General features: G+C 39.7%; 1 pseudogene; it reads left to right on the top strand.

Moving 5' to 3' along the window:
- The first annotated feature begins 4675 nt into the window (after window positions 1–4675).
- On the top strand, window positions 4676–12060 carry LOC101672573 (annotated as a pseudogene).
- The last annotated feature ends 1833 nt before the right edge of the window (window positions 12061–13893 follow it).

Here is a 13893-nt window from a genome sequence, read left to right as displayed (position 1 = left end):
CAAGAGACACAAATGTAATGATGCATGGAGAACAAGTAGCACAACCTCTGGCAGAGAGAATATGTCTTAGAGAGATGGGTGACTCAGTTGGTTAAGCCTCTGACCCTTGATTTAGGCTCAGGTTGTGATCTCAGGGTTGTGAGATCGAGCCCTGCATCTCTCTCAAACAAACAAACAAACAAAACAAAACAAAAAAACCCACCAACCTGGAAATGATGCAGAAGGGCTTTAGAAACATGACCTTTGAGGAAAGTTTGAAGAACTTAAGGTGCTCACCATAGAAGAGCTATTTAATGTGAAATGAGGAAGAGCATAATGAGAAAGTTGCAGCAAACCAGTGGAACACATAAACTGAGGTTGGTTTTATTAAAAAGTAGAGAGAGCATTTTACCTTCATCCCATCATCCAGTCTTGTATTGCTTAGCACCCAGTAAGCTAAGGAGAAAATAGGAGCAGGAAGATCCTAGCAGCCTTCACCACAGAAGACTCCAGCAACCCATTGCACACAGCTTTACCACTGAAAATCCCTGAAGTTTTTGTTGATGTTGACCCCAGCCAGAGGAGCTGCATGGGGAGTATGAGCTGCTTTGCACCCCTCATCCCAGGCCAGAGCAGCCACTTCTCCCAGCTCCACTGGTTCCAGGGCTGTTGACCCACCTGCCCCATTCTGGCGCATGACTGGGACCCTGGCTGCACACCTCTTCCATGTGCACTGTGCTCTGGACCCTGGCACTGCTGCCCCTCCATGCATGCCTGTGTACCACACCCCAGCTCCACAAATATGTGGAGACTAAAGAACATGCTCTTGAACAACTATTGAGTCAGAGGAAATCAAAGGGAATTTTACAAGTATCTTGATACAGAGAACGGATCAGTGGTTACCAGAGGGAAAGGAGTTGAGGGTGGGTATAAGGGCTTGTAGGGTGACGGATGATAAATAAACTTTTGGCGGTGATCACTTTGTTGTGTATACAGATGTCAGATTAGAAATGTCATATACCTGAATATATGACAACAATTTAAAAAGTACCTTGAGACAGACAAAAATGAAAACAACGTATCAAATTTATGGGATACAGCACAAGCATTCTAAGAGGGAAGTATTTAGTGATGGATACCTACACTAAGGAAGAAGAAATATTTCAAATGAACAACCTAATATTATACCTCAAGGAACTGCATAACTCAGAGGTAGCAGAAGGAAGGAAATAATAAAGATTAGAGCAGAAATAAATATAGAATAAAAATGGAAAAAATCAATAAAACTAAGAGTTATGGGTTTTTTGTAAAGATAAAATTGACAAACAGCTAGTCTAAGAAAAAGAAAAGGGAAAATTCAAATAAGTAAAATCAAGAATGAAAAAGGATACATTGCAGTGGATATCTAAGAAACAGAAAGGATCATAGGGAGTATCATGAAGAATCACATATCAAAACCCTGGATAATCTAGAAGGAATGGCTAAATTCCTAGAAACATATGACATACCAAAACTCCATCAAGGAGAAATTGACAACCTGAATAGACCAGTAGCCAACAAGGTGATGAAATCAGCAGTCAGTAATCAAAACCCCTTGCCAGTGAAAGCCCAGGACCAATCCTTGTTAAACTCTTTCAGGAAATCCGAGATGAGGAAACAAACACTTCCAAACTCATTTTACCAGACCAGCATCACCCCAATACTAAAACCAGACAAAGACATTACAAGGAAAGAACACTAGAGGCTAATACCTCTGATGAACATAGCAGAGAGGAGAATGACAGTCCTTCAGGTAGGGGGAAATGGGGAGATGTTGGTCAAGGTGTACAATGTTTCAGTTACACCAAGTGAGTAAGTTCTGGAGATCCAATATCCAGCACTGTAACTGTGGTTAAAGATACTGTACAGTGTACAAAATTTGCTGAGAGAGTAGATTTTAAGTGTTCTTACCACACACAAAAATGATGCTAACTATGTAAGGAGATGGATATGCTATATAGTTTGATTGTGGTGATTATTTTACAATGTGTTTGTATATCACGTCATTGTGTTGTATACCTTACACATATATAATTTTTGTCAATTATACCTCATTCGAGTTGGAAAACAGGAGTGCCCGTGTGGCTCAGCCGGTTAAGAGTCCGTCTTCAATTCAGGTCATGATCTCAGGGTCCTGGGATCTAGACCTGTGTTGGGCTCTCTGCTTAGTGGGGAGTCACCTTCTCCTCTCCCTCTCCATCAAATAAATTAAAAAAAAAAACCTTAAAGTTTTTTTTTAAAAACTTAAAAAAAACCCAGTTGCACAAAAAATAATAACTTCAAATTTTTAGGAAGAGACTCATGAGGAACTTAACACTATATATATATGTATACACACACACACATACAATCATAAAAAGAGTATTAAAATTCTTGATCTGTGTGGCTGAATAGAATCTTTATTATTTTACTCCTATCCTCCAAACTAATTGTGTGACAAAACAAACATCTAAAAAAATTTTAAAACTCTTACTAAACAAACGAACACAAAACTAAGAACTTCCCAAAACTAAGAACTTCCCAACTAGAGATCTCTGGGTCAATTATGAAAATAACCAAACTGTTGCCTTTACATATTATAGCAACTTTCACTTCTGTTTTTAAAGTAAGTTTAAAACGTGAAAAAAATGTACTGTATTAAACTGTAGAATCAGTCATGTTTTCATTGTTGGCTAGTAATGATTAACAAGAATAAGATAATGAGAAAAATTAAGATTCCAAATGAATTTCTAGGGACTATGACAATGAAATCAATAAAAATGTTTCTCCACAAATAATATTATCATTAGATTAATAAAGCTTATTTTAATGAAGACAATATGAAAATAGTAAAACATTCTTTTAAGAGTTACATGTTGTTTGTTTTCTATGGAAATCACTGTAATGGCCATTTAACTGATGCTACCAGTAGCATTACATGGTCTGGTTTAAGAAGAATCTAGTTATGTCATTCTCTTTCATCCTTTGCATCTTGATTTTTCTTTTTCCCTTGAAGACCTTCTTCTCCATCTTCTATGTTCTCCTTGTGAACATAATCATCGTAATATCCATCCTGAAAATCTTTCATTGGCCATGAGAGATCTATTTCCTATTTTTCCTTTCCCAATTCTGAGCTTGCTTCATCTTGCCTTCATTCTCTTCTTCTTCTTCCTCCTCTTCCTCATATTCTCTGGATGGTCCAGCTCCGTGCTCCCCATTAGCTTGGTTATGGTTATTTCCATACTCTTTCTCTTCCTCTTCGGGGTTGATGTTCATTATCCTGCTGACAAAATCCCTTTAAGTATGTTATGCTGTAGTCATTATTGGGAGGGAAACAAACCATAAGTGACTTTTAATCTCACAAAACAAACTGAGGGTTGCTGGGGGGAGGTGGGGTGGGGGAAGGGGGTGGGGTTATGGACATTGGGGAGGGTATGTGCTATGGTGAGTGCTGTGAAGTGTGTAAACCTGGTGATTCACAGACCTGTACCCCTAGCGATAAAAATATATGTTTATAAAACATAAAATTAAAAAAAGATACTTTCTCAGTTATTAGGATTATGATATCAGAGTTAAACAAGTCATGACTTTTCTATCTTTTTAATATTTTCCTGAATATCTACTGAATTGAGTACTTTGATTTTGGTACCATTCAGATTGAAGTAGTTAGAATTTGGTCATTTCTCTTTCAAAACTTCCAAGCCCCCAGAAATGATATTGACACTAAGGACTCTGGTCAATGAAGTTAGTTCCATTGCAGCCATACTCAGAAACCCTGGTTTTTAAAAATACCCATTCATGCTTTCAGTTTCCCAACGAATGACTAGCAATTATTGAAGACCAATTCGGTCACTCAGTCTTCATTTCCCCCCTCTCTTCCTCAACTACCACAAATCTTGTTTCTCCTTTCTTCTCTCTCACACTATCTCCATTTCCAAAATTTGCAAACGATTTGGAAGTGAACAAAAAGAAATGCAAAAATCCACTCACTGCCAGCAAAAAAAGATATGAAGGTAAAGAACAGAAAAACAGATGAAATCCAAGGAAGTGGGATGCTAACATTGCCTTCCCTCCTCTTTGTTCACACATTTACAGTTACTTTCCCTTCAACAGCTATTCAAGGTTTGAATGAGGTTTTTTTTTTTTTTAATATGATATAATCCGAACTGTATTTTTGGAACATTAATCTGATGGTTGTGTTTGTAAATTGGGCAGAAAGGTAAAAAAAAAAAAAAAAAAAAAGCAAGAAATTAATTAGAAATTACTTTATTAGCCAAGGAAAGAAAAAAAATGAGAAACTAAACAGCAATGTTGTCACTGGGAAATAAACAAAGGATATAAGTACTAGTGGTGTCATAGAGTTAGAATTTGTTAGAGCTGGCTTTGAGACTGGGTGACTAGCAGGAGGGTGATGGTGACTTTATCATGAGAAGGGAGCCAAGAAGGGAGCTCAGGGGGAAGATGCTGAGTGTACTTGGGCACTTGAGATTGAAGGGCTGCTTCACCATCTAAGTCGGGGTTCCCTATAAGTAGATAGCCAGTGGAACTGGATGAATGGGGTTGAAACTAAGCCCCAAAGATAGAGTGTTATAGCCTTCAGCAGATAAAACATTTTTAAAAAACTACTGTATTTAAGAAGAGATACTTTGGAATGAGTCTGAGAAGAAACAGTAAGATAATGACCAGGGGAATCCTAAGGGCTAATACTCTAGAGGCTGAGAGGGACGAGAATTTAGAGAAGCGAGAGCTGCCTACTCAGAGGGAGAGAAGAGTGTTAAGGTTTTACGCCAATGGCAAGAACACCGACAGAGGGGCTAACTTGTCGGTGGAGAGAGATACTGCTTTTTCACGGATAGTAGTGTCATCCGGTTCTAGGGGAAGTGTGCAGGCACAAAATAGAAAAGTATACCCCTTTCCTTCCCCTCTTTTCCTTTGACATTTGTTCCACCCTAGGTGAAAGAGTAGTTGGAAAGGAGCTTGGTCTGGTCTCTACAGAGAGGCAGAAGTGCATTGGATAGTGTTAGTGTGCCCTTCTTGAGACACCCTCAGTTTTTCTTACTCTGCTTTTTGCCCTTTGAGGCCGAGCTGGCTGGATTCTATCAGTGAACTCTTCTGCCTCCTGTTTCCTGTTGGTTTTGGCTCATGGTGATCTCCAGCAGGATGTCACAGGGCAGTAGGAAAGTCCTATGGGGTATTTCTTCCCAGCTTCTCCATGGCACATCGTTATGCTTTGGCTATGTCACTTTGTGATGCCTTGTCTGTAGTAGGGTTGGCAGGATTTTGGCCTGATGTTAGCTCAGAGTAATGATGTGAACATCAAAAATGGCCTAAAAGGGAGCGTTTTGTAATATCTAGGCTTAATATTTCTAACTTGACCAACTATGTTTTCCTTTTAAAACTCTGGCATTCTATGATTGGAAACTAGGGTTTTGCTATTCAAAGTGTAGTCTGTGGAATAGCAGGATAAATTTCCCTTGGGAACTTGTTAGAAATGCAGTCTACAGATTTCAATGATACCCAGGTGATTTATACACAGGATTTGAGAAATACTAAGCTAGTATACCATCACAGTTACTTATTATCTCTGTGAACTTATGACAAGTTACTATCCACTTTCTAATCTCAAATTTCAAATTTCTAATCTTTCAATTTCTGAAAAATTATAATAACAATCATAGGGTTGTTGTAAAGAGTCAACAAGACAAAATGATCCTGTACTGTTGTAGAACATTTTTTATTAAACAAATACTTCTGGATATCTTCAATGTGCCAAGCACTGTGCTAGATGCTCAGTAGTCAACAAAATAGGTTCCCTGGCCTCATGCAGCTTGCATTGTTTTTGAGTCTTGTGGACCAAAGTTACTCCTGTTTTGGACTATGGCAGCATGTAGTTATAGTCCACAGATTGTAGTCCTGCTTGATTTCCACAGTTAATTAATACTTCTAAAACCTCACATAGTTATATTTCTCTCTGTGTGTGTGTGTGTGTGTGTGTGTGTGTGTGTTGAGAATACTTAAAATCTACTCAGTAAATTGCAAGTATACAAAAACCATATTGTTAATGATAGTCATTGTACTGCACAGTAGATCTCAGAACTACTCATAACTCAGAAGTTTGTGTCCCTTGACATCTCATTTTGGCATCCCCTAGCCCCCAGCAGCCACCACCTAACTCTCTGTTTTTATGAAATTGGCAAGTGTGTATGTATATACTTAGATTCCACATAAAAATGGTACCATGTGGTATTTGTGTCACTCTGCCTGGCGTATTTCATTTAGCATAACGCCCTCCAGTTTTTACCCATGTCCAGATCAGTCCTCCTTCTTTGGAATGCACTCTGTAAGGCCTTAACAAGTCATTTCTGCTTTGTGAGCATTGCAAATGGGATCTTAGGAATACCAGACCACATTAACATATCTCAAAGTGTGCTTCATAGAACACTGAATGTGTGCACTTCTCCATGGAGGGGTAAAAAATATAAATGGCCAAATAAGTTGGGGAACCTATTTCTCTATTAGGAGGTCACAATACACCTTTACTGTATCAAAGGCTTCAAGAAGTACCAAATAAAACACCCCTTTAATTTGGCATAATTCCACATTTCTGGCACTTATTAGTAAAGATTTCTTTCTTTCCTTCCTTCCTTCTTTCTGTCATAGTAATTTGGGAAGATCTTAAATTGGCCCTCTAAGGACACTTATGGACATGATATTTGGTGGATCTATCTTAGAAAAATCGGGAGGAAAAGAGGGTTTTTGCCAGGGGCAGTCATCCATAGTGGGTGACCAGGATGACTCCCAGTGATTGTTTGATTTCCCAAGAGGAAACATTAAGTTCTAATAAAAGGGCAGGGGATTAAGAGCACAGTCTTTAAGAGTCTCCTGACGTTGAGCACGTCTCTGGCCCTCAGTATATGTGCTTATGAGAGGGTGTTTGACTTGGAAATGGTATTTTCCCCAGTGAAAGCTGGGCTTCCTCTCAAAGTATGAGGAATGGAGAGTACTGCATTTGGCGTGAAGAGGGCCTACTAACTTAATTAAGTGACCAAACCTGTCCCACTTGCTTAGAATGTGTGTTCCTGAAATATGGCCACAATCCAGAAGAAAGCAAGCCCCAAACTGTCTCAACAGGTATTTGGAGATTGTTTCTTCTACAAAAAGTTCTCAAGCTTTTGATGTGAAGAAAGGCATTTATTCTCATGTTCTGAAGTTTACTTACCTGTATACCAAGAAATAGAAAGTGTGTGCACACGTATTTCCTGGTTTCGTGCTGGGGGAAGGAAGGTAGATAGTAATGCACCAGCAATTTTAAACAAGGGGTTTAACAGATAAGAGGTAGAAGACTCAGAGAAAAGTTTACTGAGGCAATGGGGGAAAGCCTTCTGATCACATTCAGGTCAGAAGAGAAGTCCTTCTGACTACCTAGATTCAAGGCAGAAATAGGTATGGGTACAACAGAGAAATTCCACGTATCTGGGGATACAAAGCAGTTTTGAAGAACCTGGACTCTGAGGAAGACAAAACCAGATCCAAACCTGTTGAAGGAGGTCACTGAGAGGATGTGATCACCAGTTGACACATTAGCTGGACCCAGGCAATTAGAGGCTCCTCATCCCCCATCCTCCCCACCCCCATCCTTGGAATGTACATTCCACCCACTGTCCACACTAAGTGTCATTTTCAGAGACATAGCCTTGAGACAGTAATGTGTTGTTGAGACCATCTGGATTGGATACATGACAGGATCCTAATCAAAACCTCTGTATAAATGTTTAAGATTCTGTCAGATGGGTGCAGAGATCTGCTTGTCTTGCCACTATCCAAGACAAGGCTTGTGTGTAAGTTCCCTTGTTTATTAAACCTGCCACGTACCAATCTAGAGTGGCCTTCCTCTTTTATAGTCACACATATTTTGATAATTCACCAAGAGATGTAGAGGAAATATGGTGCTGTGAGAAAAGAATCTGTCTGACCTGTTTTCAATTCCTAGTGCTATTACTTGTCAGTTTGGGAGATACTTTACCCTCTCTGAAAACTTGCAAGGTTATGAAGATTAAATGGATGACAAATCTATGTACCTATTACTAGTATCTACCTTATATAAGCCTTCAGTAATAATAGCAGTTATCACTGTTAATATAGAATACTGGAGTTCTTAAGTACAAACATGAAAAAAAAGAGAAAGACAAATACCATATGATTTCACTTATATGTGAAATCTAAAAAACAAAACAAAGGAACAAACAAACAAAACACAGAATCAGACCTATAAGTATAGGGAATTGATGGTTGCCAGTGGAGGGGAGAGATGAGGGGGGAATGGGCAGTATGAGTGATGGGGAGTAAGAGATAAAGGCGTCCAGTTATGGAGTAAGTAAGCAACAGGGCTGAGAGGTACAGCTCAGGGAATACAGTCAGTGGTACTGTAATAGTGTCCTATGGGGACAGATGGCAGCTACACTTGTGGTGAGCATGGTATAATGTATAGACTTAGTAAATCACTGTGTTGCTCACCTGAAACTATTGTAACAGTGTGTGTCAACTCTACCTCAATAAAAAATGAATGCAAACAGATGAAGTCAATAAACTTCAGAGTGTAAAAATGACTTATCCAAAGTGATAGAAAGGGATGTACTAGAACCAAGTCCTTCAGGCTCTAAGCCAAATGCTTCTTGCCTCTGCATACTCCATCTCCAAGAGGTAATTACATGAAGCACATACTTCATGGAGTACAGACAGTGGAGAAGTGTGATGACAAATCCTATGGAGCCCACGGGACTTGCAGTCAGAAATTAAAGTTAAAATCTGGCTCTGCCACATACTGACTTTGTGATCTTGTGAAAGCCATTGCAAGTTCCATGAACCTCCTTTCCCTCATCTTGTAAAATGGTGATAATGACCCTTGCTTACTTTCCAGGAATAATGTTGTCAAGTTCAAATGAGTTGAAAGTGAAGTTTAAAACTGTAAGGAGCAGTAGGTCCATTAGGGATTTGTATTTATATTATATACTTAAAAGTGGCAAGGGAGCCCAATTTGCTTAATATTGGTTCTTCAGTATCACAGAAATGATTTATTTGACAGGTCTGCTTGTAGGCGAGGAGAAGCAAACAGGGTAAGAATTGCTCATTCCAGCAAGGTGGACATGTGTATGAGTGCTTCAGATGCGTGTTGCTCTAACCAGAACAAACCTGAGAGCTACCGCTAACTGGAGTTCTCTATGCAGCCATCTTCAAAGAAGCCAAGTGTGATGTCTGAAAGTGATTCACATCCTGCCTTGAGTCCCTTGGCAGATATCAACAAGGGTGTAATTCCTACTCAGTTCTTCCATGTCCCCCTTTGCCCTGCCTCTCATCTTCCCATCTCTCACACTCTCTACCCACCCCATGACTTTATCTTAAACCTTCACTATCCATCCTCCATGGAATGTACCTGGGTAAAAAACACAAAACCAAGCTTTAGTGATCTCCATGTTTCTTTTCTCTTATCCTTTCCCTCTATATTTTATGCTTTTAATGGACTAAATATTTGCCTTTCTGATGAAATTTCTCTCACTTTTCCATCCATCTCTCTTCTCATTTGCCAGTTCTCTGTTGAAAATGGGCCAGAAGCAGAACTGCAGCATTTTGAATCTATTTTTTGAAGGTGGGGAGGGATTGAGGTCTAGTGAAAAGCCCAGAATAAGGCAGAATTTTCTTTAATACATTGGGGGAAGGAAAAAACATAATGAACACTTACAAATTAATATACATGTAAATTTATTATAAAGATATTATATATCTCTTCAAAGAAATGACTAAATTAGCAACGTGGATACGAGGATGTAAAATTTGTGTGATGGGACCAGATATAGGGAAGTTAGTTGTGGGGAGTTGCTTATGTTTTGGTTCACACTCATGAAAGTTTTTCACTCATATTTTCTTTAGGCATTTAAGTGTCTCTCTTGTGCCCTAATTTGTGCTACTGACCAAACCTCCTGTCTACTCTCCTTGTTATTATTAGTTTACTTTTAAGATCTACTCTCTTGGCAAGTTTCAAATATGCTGTGTAGTATCATTGACTAGAGTCACCCTGCTCTGTGTTACATCCCCATGACTTTTGTGCTCTCCTTAAAAACTGGCTTGAAGTACTGCTTTTGAAGGAAAATGCCTCCATTAGAAATGCTGACTCACCCCCATGGGGCCTCATTTTGAATGCTTGAGAGGGTTTAGCAGAAAAAGCCACTGTCTATTGCTGAGCACCACCTTGTGGGTAATTAATGAGCTATGATGGCATAACCGGCAGGTTGCAATAGTGTCTGGGTCAGAATTCTTGAATTAGAACTCTTGCTCTGCTACCTACTAGCTGTGTGACTCTGGACAAGCTCCTTAATCTGTGTCTTCCCTTCCTCTGCAGAGGGAGATAATCTACCAATGCTGTGGTGCCTGGTATTATAGTAAGCACGCAGAGCCCCTAATCTGACATCCTCATAGCTAGCAGTTTGGGAGCATTGGTCAAATAAGACCAGATTTCTAGATAAGGGCAATCGTAATGACTAGTATCAATAGTACTATTAATAAGATAATAATGGCTCCTATTTACTGAACGCCTACCAGGGACAGATGCTATGCTGCATTCTTTGTGTGTGTGTGTGTGTGTGTGTATGTGTATGTGTGTGTGTGTGTGTGCGTGTGCTGCATTCTTTACATGAATAATTTCATTCAGCCCTACAATACTCCTTTGTACTGAGCACTTTTATTATGCCCAGTTCATATGTGAGGGACCCAAGACTCTGAGATAACTGATTTTTCCTGAGCTACACATCTAACAAAGGCAGTGTTGAAATCAAATCCAAGTTCGACATTAACCATGTCATTATAACTGCTCTAAGCTTCTTGTGAGAGAATTGAGCAAGGAAATTATATTTTTTAGGGAGAAGACAGTGTGTGTATGTATGCAGGTGCATGGGTATGTGAGCATGTGTGTGTATGTGTGTGTGTTACACACAAGAGGAGCAGGAGGAAGGAGAATGGTGGAGCTGTGGTCATTGTCTTCAACCTGCTATATAGCTGTCGTAGGGGAAGGGATACCATGTTTTTTCCAAATGATCCCAGATGTTATAATATTTTGGGTGAATAGATTTCTATCCAATTACACAGACTAATTTTCTAATAGCCAAAATTGTTAAAATATGAAATTATCTGCCTTTGGAGATAATAAAGTCTCCATTATTAGAGGTTTTTTTTAAGCAGAGTCTGCTGATATTTGGAAAAGATAGTGTAGGGATTGTGTTTGAGAAGAACCACTGAAGTATTTTCTAATCTTGTAAGTCATTGTTTATATAATCAACTTCAAAATTCATGGCAGAAGTGACCCTTCAACTGGCTCTCTTTTCCGGTTCTTGCAGGTGTGAGACTCTGCGAGCAGCAAGGGCTCCTGAGCTGCCCTGTACAAGGCGGTGTGGGAATTCCTGCCTGGCAACCCCTGCAAGCCCAGCTAGGTTTTGGAGCCGGTGGATCTACAGATCAGCTCGAATGACTATGACCCTCAGGAAGACAGATGCTTCTCGGGCACAGTCAGACTTAAGTTCACTCCCACACCCCAAGCTCCCCATATGTTTTTTGGGGACCAGCAGGACTGTGATGAGTCTGTGGTTATTCCCCACGTGGACATTGAGGCACTGAAGAAACTCAACAAGAAGAAAAAAAAGTCGAGAAGCTGGCCAAGAAGTATGATGCCTTTTTGGCCTCAGAATTTCTGATCAAGCAGATCCCACAAATGCTGGGCCCAGGCCTCATAAGGCTGGCAAGCTCCCTTCCTTACTGACCCACAATGAGAACATGGTGGCCAAAGTAGATGGAGTGAAGTTTACCATCAAATTCCAGATGAAGAAGGTGCTGTGTTTGGCAATGGCCATTGACCGCGTGCAGATGACAGGTGATGAGCTTGTGTGCAATATCCACTTAGCTGTCAGTTTCCTGGTGTCATTACTCAAGGAGAATTGGCAGAATGTCTAGGCTTTACACATCAAGAGCACCATGAGCAAGCCCCAGCACCTGTACTAAGGCACAGCTTAATAAACCCTACTGCTACCAAAAAAAAAAAAAAAAAAGATCCTTCTGCTGGCTTTGTGCATTAGACTACTACAAGTTGTAGAATAAAAACTGGTTTAAGAAAAAAGTTCATTATAAAGATAAGGAGTTACCTCAAGAAGTCCATAAGCAGGAGGAAAAGAACTGAAACTAGAGTCTGAAATACTATATTTTCTCTCTCCATCCTGAATTTGTGCTCCTGCCCACAGGTTATCCTTTCTTCTCCACTTTGCAGAATAGCTTTCTCTCTGTTCTTCTGTCCACTTGGTAGGCAGTAGATACCCTTTTGAGTGTTTCTGAGATGATATGTCTCTGACGAGACAGATCTTGACCAAGAAAAAGATCTTACTTTTGGTTTCAATTCTTAATTTTTTTGGTGATGCATTTTTTATCACTTTATTTTATTTCATCATGATAAGTGTATTCTTTTATCCCCATCCCCTATTTCCCCATTTCCTGCATCTCCCCCACCCATCTTCCCTCTAGTTACTATCAGTTTGTTCTTTAAAGATTTTATTTATCTATTTGACAGGCAGAGATCACAAGCAGGCAGAGAGGCAGGCAGAGAGAGAGGAGGAAGGAGGCTCCCCGCTGAGCAGAAAGCCCGATGCGATGCGGGGCTCAATCCCAGAACCCTGGGATCATGACCTGAGCCGAAGGCAGAGGCTTTAACCCACTGAGCCACCCAGGCACCCCCAGTTTGTTCTTTATAGTTAAGAGTCTTTGGGCGCCTGGGTGGCTCAGTGGATTAAGCCGCTGTCTTTGGCTCAGGTCATGATCTCAGGGTCCTGGGATCAAGTCCCACATCGGGCTCTCTGCTCGACAGAGAGCCTGCTTCCCTCTCTCTCTGCTTGCCTCTTTGCCTACTTGTGATCTCTGTCTGTCAAATAAATAAATCTAAAAAAAAAAAAAAAAAGAGTCTTTTTCTTGGTTTGCTTCTCTCTCTCTCTTTTTCCTTTATTCTCTTGTTTTGTTTCTTAAATCCCACATATGAGTGAAATCATATGATATTTGTCTTTCTCTAACTTATCACTTAGCATTATACTCTCTAGCTCTATCCATGTTGCAGCACATGGCAGGATTTCATTCTTTTTATACTTGTATAATAGTCCATATGTAGATATGTGTTTGTGTGTGTGTGTGTGTGTATATATATATATCTCACATCTTTTTTATCCATTCATCTAGTGATTACTGGGGCTGCCTCCATAGTTTGGTTATTATAAATAATGCTGCTATAAACATAGAGGTACCTATATCCCTTTGAATTAGTGTTTTTGTATTCTTTGGGTAAATACCCAGTAGTGCAAATGCTGGATCATAGGGTAGTTCTGTCTTTATCTTTTTAGGAACTTCCATACTGTTTTCAAGAGTAGCTGCATCAGTTTGCGTTCCGAACAGCACACAAGTGTTCCTTTTCCTTCACATCCTCACCGACACTTGTTTTCTGTGTTGTTTATTTTGGCCATTCTGATAGGTGTGAGATGGTATCTCTGTGGTTTTGATTTGTATTTCCCTGATGATGAGTGATGTTGAGCATTTTTTCATGTGTCTTTTGGTCATTTGGCTGTTTTCTTTGGGAAAATATCTACTTATGTCTTTTTAAAAATTTTTATTTATTTATCTATTTATTTATTATTTATTTATTTTCAGCATAACAGTATTCATTATTTTTTTTAAGATTTTATTTATTTATTTGACAGAGAGAAATCACAAGTAGATGGAGAGGCAGGCAGAGAGAGAGAGGGAAGCAGGCTCTCTGCTGAGCAGGGAGCCCAATGCGGGACTCGATCCCAGGACTCTGAGATCATGACCTGAGCCAAAGGC

Source organism: Mustela putorius, unplaced genomic scaffold (assembly GCF_011764305.1).
Source record: "Mustela putorius furo isolate JIRA1106 unplaced genomic scaffold, ASM1176430v1.1 tig00000145_pilon_pilon_pilon, whole genome shotgun sequence".
Taxonomy (NCBI): Eukaryota; Metazoa; Chordata; class Mammalia; order Carnivora; family Mustelidae; genus Mustela; species Mustela putorius.
This window is presented reverse-complemented; position numbering and strand designations above follow the sequence as displayed.